A 10,154-nucleotide genomic window follows, 5' to 3' on the forward strand; every position below is an offset into this window, starting at 1 on the left:
AACGTATTTCAGGGAAAAGCAAATCGACAGAACTGATTCTTGAATGATGTTAATTGGTCTCAGATTGTCAGAAGCAGATAAGTGGTCGGAGAAGGCGTCGGTCGGCGCCAGCGGCGCGTGCACCACTGGTCTCCTTGCCAAGCATTCGTCTCCACCGTGACGCAAGCGCGCGTGGCCATGACATCGGGACTTCGGCGCCACTGTCGCGACACCTATCATCCACACACCGAGACGCTAACCATTTCTGTACTAATACAAAGAAAGCGGATGCGACGTTGTCGGTACCGACACTGACTTGAGGTCTAGCAAAAGAGGCATGAATCACTTGCCACTTGATTCCTAATGAATGACGAATAAACAGTCTGCATACGAAATTTTTATAACGTTATGCGGTTGACTTATTGTTGTGGTTTTGCAATGTTGCACAGTATATTGAAATTCGTATATAATATACGTCATGGTAGTAAGTAAATAAAATTTAACCAAATTGCAGTTTCATATCAACGTTCATTCCATTTAGTTGTTGTATATAATTTGTCTGAAATTTATTCAGTAGTTTAATCAAACTGATTTATTTGTTCAGCGTGAAAAACCGCAAGCGAATGAGTGATTTGCAATTTCTAGTAAATGTTTGTATGTCACTTGTTTTTTATTTAGGTCATTGACTTATTCAATTTACATTGAATGTGTGAGCTCTGAAACATTTTCATGGAAGCCTCTAGGCTCGAATGTATTCCGTGAGAACGTCCATACACGTAATTTAAATTAAAGATCTATTGTTACTGATGCATTTAAATCAAACATGATTCTGACATTGAATGAAGTAAGAAAATCCATGCAAGACTTAACACAGCAATAAACGCCCTCTTGTTTAATTTACTGGTCAGATGCAGGTAGAGTAGAAACCAGTTTTTGTGCGTATCTAATATCAATCATCTCATAGGCAGGAAGCACCTTGGACGGAGAGAAAAAAAGAAGTATTTGTGGCGATGTTTCACGGTCTTACGGTGATTATAATTATAATAACATCGCCTGCAAGTTATTATCATTGAGATTGTACCTATTGATGCAAATAATCAACCTTTTTTCTTTTTATCTTCAATATTTTACTTGGACAATCTACTGTATAAAAAGTTATGATTTGCAAATTTTGCTTCCTTGTAGAATCTTCAGCTGTGTTTTATTTATCGCTATCTAAATTTAAATAGGAATTTGGCAATTACTGGTCGTCATTACGTTGTGTCAACAGTTTTTCGCGAAATGCCCCATCAGTCCCACGAATTTAATTTGCTAACAACCGTGCAGCGCAAATATGAATGACTTTATTAATAGTGCAAATGGTGTCAGTAGCGATAACTTATGTAACTATCATTTCCATGTTTACATACATAGTCGGTAGCACACCAGTTTAAATAGTGTTATCGAAGACTAGCCCAACATATCGTGTAAGGCAATTGACCCGAATATTAGATGACATCGCATTATCGCTGTACGACTTGAAAGTGGTCCGCATTCAGAACATTTGATACATTTTGCGAGCTATTCATACTTATCTTAACTTTCTTTTTGTAACTAGGTTTGACTATAAAGTTAAGGAACATTTACTCTCAGTTACCATAAGCATTTTATCCTAAATAGTAATTTTATCCTTAAAAGCACAAAAACAACTCAGGAACAGCATTCGTAGATAACAAAAAGGTTTGCCTTACTGAATATTGAAACCGCGACTCTTCGCGCACGGTAATTTGGCTTGGCGACCTCAAAAACTAAATCTTGTATACTGATATTGTATACCCTATATAAATTGGAAATCAGGTTCTCAAACCCACAAAAAAAAATGTTTTGATAAAAATTGTTTTTTAATTAATATTTGTGATGTATCAGTTGTTACTTGATAGTGTCTGGTTCTGTGACTTGGAGATGTGAGTTCGTTTGGGTCGTAGCGGAAGTCGAGTGACGAGCGTTTATCAACGCGGCAGGCCCGACGCGGCCTGTGTGTGCCTGTATCGCAGGAAATGGTGGTCAGCGCAGTCGGCCACTACTTATTACTGCTCATTTTATAACAAGCTCAGTTTCTCTTCGATAGTTATTGGTGATATTCTACTGTATTTCGTATTCTGTTACAGTTTTAATTTAAGTTTCTTTGGTAGAGTTCGAGTTGTTTATTACCTTTTATAAGTATCTCCTGTATTCTGTTTGCAGCTTATTATGATACCGAAAAGTGAAATACATAATTTAACTTTCAAATAAATTGAAACTTGAAACATGGTAGTTTAGCCAGATGGACTCTTTTATTCAACTTATACAATAGATTACATAAACAAAGATCAGGCATTTCTGATTATCTCAATTTCAAAGAGCTTCACGTAATGATTTAGTGCTTTAACCCTAGAAAGATAGTCTGCGTAAAATTGACGCATGCATTCTTGAAATATTGCTCTCTCTTTCTAAATAGCGCGAATCCGTCGCTGTGCGTTTAGGACATCTCAGTCGCCGCTTGGAGCTCCCGTGAGGCGTGCTTGTCAATGCGGTAAGTGTCACTGATTTTGAACTATAACGACCGCGTGAGTCAAAATGACGCATGATTATCTTTTACGTGACTTTTAAGATTTAACTCATACGATATTATATTGTTATTTCATGTTCTACTTACGTGATAACTTATTATATATATATTTTCTTGTTATAGATATCGTGACTAATATATAATAAAATGGGTAGTTCTTTAGACGATGAGCATATCCTCTCTGCTCTTCTGCAAAGCGATGACGAGCTTGTTGGTGAGGATTCTGACAGTGAAATATCAGATCACGTAAGTGAAGATGACGTCCAGAGCGATACAGAAGAAGCGTTTATAGATGAGGTACATGAAGTGCAGCCAACGTCAAGCGGTAGTGAAATATTAGACGAACAAAATGTTATTGAACAACCAGGTTCTTCATTGGCTTCTAACAAAATCTTGACCTTGCCACAGAGGACTATTAGAGGTAAGAATAAACATTGTTGGTCAACTTCAAAGTCCACGAGGCGTAGCGAGTCTCTGCACTGAACATTGTCAGATCTCAAAGAGGTCCGACGCGTATGTGCCGCAATATATATGACCCACTTTTATGCTTCAAACTATTTTTTACTGATGAGATAATTTCGGAAATTGTAAAATGGACAAATGCTGAGATATCATTGAAACGTCGGGAATCTATGACAGGTGCTACATTTCGTGACACGAATGAAGATGAAATCTATGCTTTCTTTGGTATTCTGGTAATGACAGCAGTGAGAAAAGATAACCACATGTCCACAGATGACCTCTTTGATCGATCTTTGTCAATGGTGTACGTCTCTGTAATGAGTCGTGATCGTTTTGATTTTTTGATACGATGTCTTAGAATGGATGACAAAAGTATACGGCCCACACTTCGAGAAAACGATGTATTTACTCCTGTTAGAAAAATATGGGATCTCTTTATCCATCAGTGCATACAAAATTACACTCCAGGGGCTCATTTGACCATAGATGAACAGTTACTTGGTTTTAGAGGACGGTGTCCGTTTTAGGATGTATATCCCAAACAAGCCAAGTAAGTATGGAATAAAAATCCTCATGATGTGTGACAGTGGTACAAAGTATATGATAAATGGAATGCCTTATTTGGGAAGAGGAACACAGACCAACGGAGTACCACTCGGTGAATACTACGTGAAGGAGTTATCAAAGCCTGTGCACGGTAGTTGTCGTAATATTACGTGTGACAATTGGTTCACCTCAATCCCTTTGGCAAAAAACTTACTACAAGAACCGTATAAGTTAACCATTGTGGGAACCGTGCGATCAAACAAACGCGAGATACCGGAAGTACTGAAAAACAGTCGCTCCAGGCCAGTGGGAACATCGATGTTTTGTTTTGACGGACCCCTTACTCTCGTCTCATATAAACCGAAGCCAGCTAAGATGGTATACTTATTACGGATTTGAGACACAAAAAAGTGATAGATAGACTGTATGCAGACATAGTAAACGCGTTATGTGAAGCGGCATTAGTCGGTCGGGAACGCTGTGTAAAACATGCTAGGAGAGTAGTGGTGGGCTGGAACAAACATGTCGCCGAGGCTCACAGTGAGGCCAGGAAAAAGTTTTTAACTGTGGGTTGACTACGGTAAGCCTACATCTGGACATGCCTATAGTGAGATGTGTGAAGCCAGAAGAGTTTTAAATCTAGGTTAAAATGGTGTCAAAATAATGAGAACCAAATAAGAATGGATATTCTGGCTTCACATCATTCTAAAAATGATTTTCGTGGTTTCTGGAAACACACTAACAAACTTAAGGTTAGGCCGCCAATACCTGTGAGCGTTGGCGGTGTGAGTGAACCAGAACACATAGCTAACCTTTTTAAAGAAAAGTTCTTTGTTTCCTCGCCATTAGGACCATCAAGGTCGGTGCTCGATGTTGAGCCCGGGCATGAAAATTGGAGTAACATTTAAGTCTAAAGATGTTGAAAAGACAATAAGATGTATGTCGCGAGGTAAGTCTCCGGGTCATGACGGGCTCAGCATCGAGCACTTGCATATGCAGGCGCTCACATGTCTAGAGTCCTCTCAATGTTATACAATATATGTGTAGGACATAGTTACTTACCGAGTGATATGATGCGAACAGTAGTAGTTCCTATTGTGAAAAATAAGACTGGAGATCTAGCAGATAAGGATAAACTACAGGCCTATCTCCTTAGCCACAGTAATCTCGAAGGTATTGGACAGCATGCTTAATACTCAGTTAAATAAATATTTATGTCTGTATGACAATCAATTCGGATTTCGTGCAGGATTGTCTACAGAGAGTGCAATTTTGGGTCTTAAGCATGCTGTAAAATACTACACGCAGCGCGCGACATCTGTTTACGCATGTTTTCTCGACCTATCCAGGGCATTTGATATGGTTTCCTACGACTACTTGTGGAAAAAGTTGCAAAAATATCAAAATGCCCACTGAAATAGTTAACATCTTCAAGTATTGGTATGGGAACCAGATCAACAATGTTCGATGGGGCTGGGGCTTTATCTCTTCCGTATAGTTGGAGTGCGGGGTGAGACAAGGGGGTTGAGTTCGCCTACGCTCTTCAACCTGTATGTGAATGAGCTGATTGGCGAGCTCAGCGGGACCAGGGTCGGTTGTTTCATAGACGGGGTTTGTGTTAATAATATCAGTTACGCAGACGACATGGTTCTGCTGAGTGCGTCAATCTGTGGCCTGAGGAAACTTGTGTCTTTGTGTGAGGAGTACGCCAAATCCATGGGTTGGTGTATAACTGCAAAAAGTCTGAGATCATGGTTTTTGAGACTAGGGTAGGACACATGATAATATACCACCTCTAATACTCAACGGAACAGCATTGAGAAGAGTATTCAGATTTAAATATCTTGGTCATGTGTTAACGCCTAGTCTCAAGGACGATGAAGACATTGAGCGGGAGCGGAGAGCGTTGTCAGTTCGAGCAAACATGATAGCTCGCAGGTTTGCACGGTGCTCACTTAAGGTCAAGCTCACCCTCTTTAGAGCTTACTGCACTAACTTCTACACATGTAGCCTGTGGGCAGGATATACGCAAAGAACATACAACGCTCTCCGCGTCCAGTATAATAATGCGTTTAGAGTGCTGGTGGGGCTGCCTCGCTTTTGTAGCGCATCTGGGATGTTTGCAGATGCACAAGTAGATTGTTTTTATGCAACAATGCGTAAGAGGTGCGCATCCCTGGTGAGCAGAGTGCGGGCCAGCTCCAACAGTATTCTGAACATGATAGCAAGCAGGCTTGACTGTGTGTACTTGGGTCGCTGCTGTGCCATTTCTCACGGGCTGTTATGGCGTACACAGATCTAAGCCCAAAATGTAACTACTAACATAGGTGTAAGTGTTACTAACAAGTTTTTGTGTTTTTGTGTTTACTGATATTTTTTGTATATTATGAGTCAAAGTTACTTTAAATAAATGTTATTATATTATTATATGGCAATTTTGAACAAACTAATTTTACAATTTAAGTCGTAAGTAACTATCATTACCTATATATTATAGTTGCTTAATAACATCAATTTCATGTTGATATTCCATGATCAAGTATCTTTTTGACATTCTATATCCCTAATGAGTTTCATTAAAACTTAGTAAAAACGTTTTAATCAACAAATTCATTCAAGTTATGAGAATTGCTGTAAGTAACTCATCGTTTTCTAAATGTGAATAAACCTTCTTCAAAAAAATGTTGAATAAACCTTATATATATAAAAGGGTATATTAAATTCTTGAAAGGCAGTTTTAGTTACTAAAACCAAAGAGGAAAATGTCATTTTTGAAGAAGATATGGAATTGGATAAAGCAGCGAAAGACGCGTGTGTTAATGAAAAACACTGTCGATGAAGATTTGCAGTCAATGCTTTTGCCTCTGAATTTGATACCGAATATTATGCTTAGCCCTAAGTATTCCATACGCAAGAACCTTATAAAGCCAAACTCTATCGCGTTTCACGTTGCAGGCTTTGTGCTGTATTCATTTATACATCGTTTTATGTCTATCGTATTTACTATATCAGCGTAGAAATGCCAATTAATTTTACTGCCCTAAACATTTGCTGTTACTTTGATGTTTTCTTTTATTTCTACGGGTTCTTTATGTGTTTCGTCGTCAGTGTAATGAAGACAAGAACCAATATCGTGTTCGTCTTAAATTATCAGGAAGTCCATACTTTTTTCGTCTCTAGAACTTACATCAAGAATTTTACTCTCTGGAATTGGATCAACGTTATTTTAATTATCATTTGGTACTTTGGTTTTACTGTCTTTTCAATTATTATCGGTGCTCCTATCCATGTGTGTATGATTGATCTCGTAATAATCATTATTGATGCCAACACCATTTACGCTACAAGACTACTAAGCCTATTAGATAATGCAATTATTTTAATTAATTCTGAAATTCAAAAGTCTCATATGTTTTGAAGTTGGCGAAGAAAATTGTAAGAAATTGTTTAAGGCGTATTACGACATTATAAAGTGCTACGATATCTTAGTTACGTCATTTCAGCAATTTGTAAGTTGTATTGCAGTATTAATCTTTGAAACTCTTCCAGTTTGTATTGATTTCACCCAAAAAGTTTTTCACATTTATCTTGAAATGATGCTCTTTATATTTAAATAGCCTTTTGAGTATTCCTTACATAACAATTTGGATTCATCTGATAATAAAACTTTTGTAGATTGTACACGAGGCGGTGGGGTTGGTTATTCATGGAATAGTTTATTTTCAAATACTGTTAGACTCCTTGGATCAAAATGATTATCTAGAGGTGAGTTAATTTGTCGAGACAGTGAAAATCCACGTAACTTGCAAAATATGATTCCGCATATCTAACTGTACCTATTTAAGTCTTTAAGTAAGTTCAAAAAGGAAGGTAATTCAGTTTAAATCTCCTGTGTAAAACAAATGTGTTGCTGATCTACGCTGACTTTACGTATGGCAGATTCGCGGATTTGCATTGTCTTTAACGTTCTGTAAATTCAGAAAATATAGTGCTTCAATACTTATTACCACAAAAAATTCTTTCGTACTGCTTTTGAAGTTGTTATTCTTTTTTAGCAACCATCGTTTGCTTCGTTCGTTTACATGGTACTATGGCTGTCTAAATGTTTAATCTTACACGTGGCCTTGACCGTGAATGCAAATCAGTTATATTTGGATGTCGAAAATGTGCAATGTTCCTGTTCCCGAGTTTTAATGACAAACTGTTCAGGTAAGGACGTAATTAATTAATCGAAAAAAGGAGTTGACAGATGTCTAAATGGCACTCGTTTGTCTGGCTTGTTTAAACTGAAATAAAGTGTATGTTTGAAGATTGAACTCTGTTTCAAAAAAAAACGTTGAGCTATCGTTGGCACAACCAAGCCACAGCTTCCGTTTCCTTCTCTGTTTGAACTACCTAATTTCTTAATTACATAATAAAATATCTGGTGTTGCAGCTGATGAGAAAAGGCTCTGCAAGAACATCCAGCGCTTGCATCGAGCGTCCTTCAAACAGATCAGTGCTTGTGAGCTGTTCTACGTGGATACGAAGCTAACATTGAGTATCTTCGGTCTACTAGCAAATTATCTGGTTGTATTGTTGCAGTTCAAATTTGTATAATCCTTAAAGAATATATGAATAAAGCCTTTTAAAATATATTTATTTACTAGCTTTTCGCCCGCGGCTTCATCCGCGTCGAGGTCGGTTATATCGCGTTTCCAAGAGATGTCTCGTCCGGGATAAAAACTATCCTATATTCTTTCTTAAGGTCAACTCTATCTCTGTACCAAATTTCATGAAAATCAGTTCAGTGGTTTAGACGTGAAATCGTAACAGACAGACAGATAGACAGACAGACAGAGTTACTTTCGCATTTATAATATTAGTAGGGATTCATTATTATTATTATTTTATTTGGTTACTAAAATTAATTCTAATAGTTTCACAAATTCACAACACAGTTTTACAAACACACAAACAGTTTTACAAATTAAAAAAGTTACTCATTTCGTAAAAGTTATGACATCAGTCCATAATGTGTAATTTAATGAAAATTTATATCCCTAATGACTTTTATTTGACTTACAAAGTAAGCCAAGAACGTTATTTACGTTACGAAAACAGAAATAGCGCGTTGTGAAAACAATTGTGGGGCACATGACGAAGATAAAGATAATAATAATTTCTAAAGTTATAAGTTTAATATAGATCTTGGTCATAGTGGCTATGGTTGGTATTTGTAAGCTTGAGCTGCAAGTTTGATCCTAACGCAAGAATAGTACCTTCTTAGACACCACTGAGAAAGCGGTGAAGGAAAACATTCTGAAATCACCAACCCGCAGTGAGCTAACGTGGTTGTCAATGTTCAAACTTTATGGAATGAGGCCTGTGCCTAGCATGTACATACGCGGCTAGAGTACAAAATATAATAATAGACCATATTAAACTTAAACAGCAAGCTAATTAAAAAACACCCAAAGATGAAAACGACGATTTTGAAGAAGATACGAAATTGGATAAAACGAGGGAAGACAAGTTTGATAATTCAAAACACTGTCAACAAAGATCTGCAGTCGATGCTTTTGCCTTTGAACTTCATCCCAAACATTATGCTGTTCCCCAAATATACTATTCGCAAGGATCTCATATTGTCAAATTCGATGATATATAAAGTTGCTGGATTTTGTGCAACACTCATTTATACAGCTGGTTATGCGTATCGCGCTTATGAGGCCTACATTGATGAGTCATTGATAGCAGACTACACTGCCCTATACATTAACGCTTTCTTTGATCCTTTTTTTTATTTTTACGGCTTTTTCATGAACTTTGTCGTCAGTGTAATTCAAACAACGTCCAATATCGAGTTCGTTTTGAGTTATCAGGAAGTTTATAATGTTTTCGTCAATAGAATTTATTTTAAGAATGTTATTTTCTGGAATTGGATGAGTGTTATTATGATTATCATTTATTACATTATTACGACATTTTTTTCTGCTACAACGAATTTTTCCATCTATATATGTTTTAATGACTTTGTTATGATAATTATCGATACCAACATCATTTACGTAACGGCACTTCTAAACCTCTTGAGTGACAAACTTATTTTAATGAATTTGGAAATTAAGAGTCTTATAAACTTTAATGTTGGTGGAGAAAACTGTAAGAAATTGTTTAAGGCGTATTGTGACATTATAAAGTGCTACAATATCTTAGTTACGTCATTTCAGCAATATGTAAGTTTTCTTATAGTATTTATTTTAAAAGAGTTACTGAACTTTTGCTTTTGACAATGATTTTATCCGAATTGTTTCTTTTTTGGGATTTAAATGCACTAATAGTCGGTTGAAAATATGTTATGATTTAACATACACATTAATATGGTGTTATTGGTATTCCTCAAATAGTAAATTAAAAGTATGAAATTTTGTAGATTTTACACGAGACAGTGGCATTGATTATTCATTTAATAGTATATTGTCAAATGGTGTTGGATTCCCTGGATCAAAAAAACTATTTAGTCGTTGGTTATGTAAGTTCAGATAATATATTACCTAACCTATTTCTTCACACTAAAATTTATTTTAATTTGGGATGT

The 10,154-nt window shown here is 36.7% G+C and overlaps 1 pseudogene; it reads left to right on the forward strand.

The window, feature by feature from the left end:
• The first annotated feature begins 4,096 nt into the window (after positions 1-4,096).
• LOC113493870 lies at positions 4,097-5,990 on the forward strand (annotated as a pseudogene).
• The last annotated feature ends 4,164 nt before the right edge of the window (positions 5,991-10,154 follow it).

Source organism: Trichoplusia ni, chromosome 5 (genome assembly GCF_003590095.1).
Source record: "Trichoplusia ni isolate ovarian cell line Hi5 chromosome 5, tn1, whole genome shotgun sequence".
NCBI classification, from domain to species: Eukaryota; Metazoa; Arthropoda; class Insecta; order Lepidoptera; family Noctuidae; genus Trichoplusia; species Trichoplusia ni.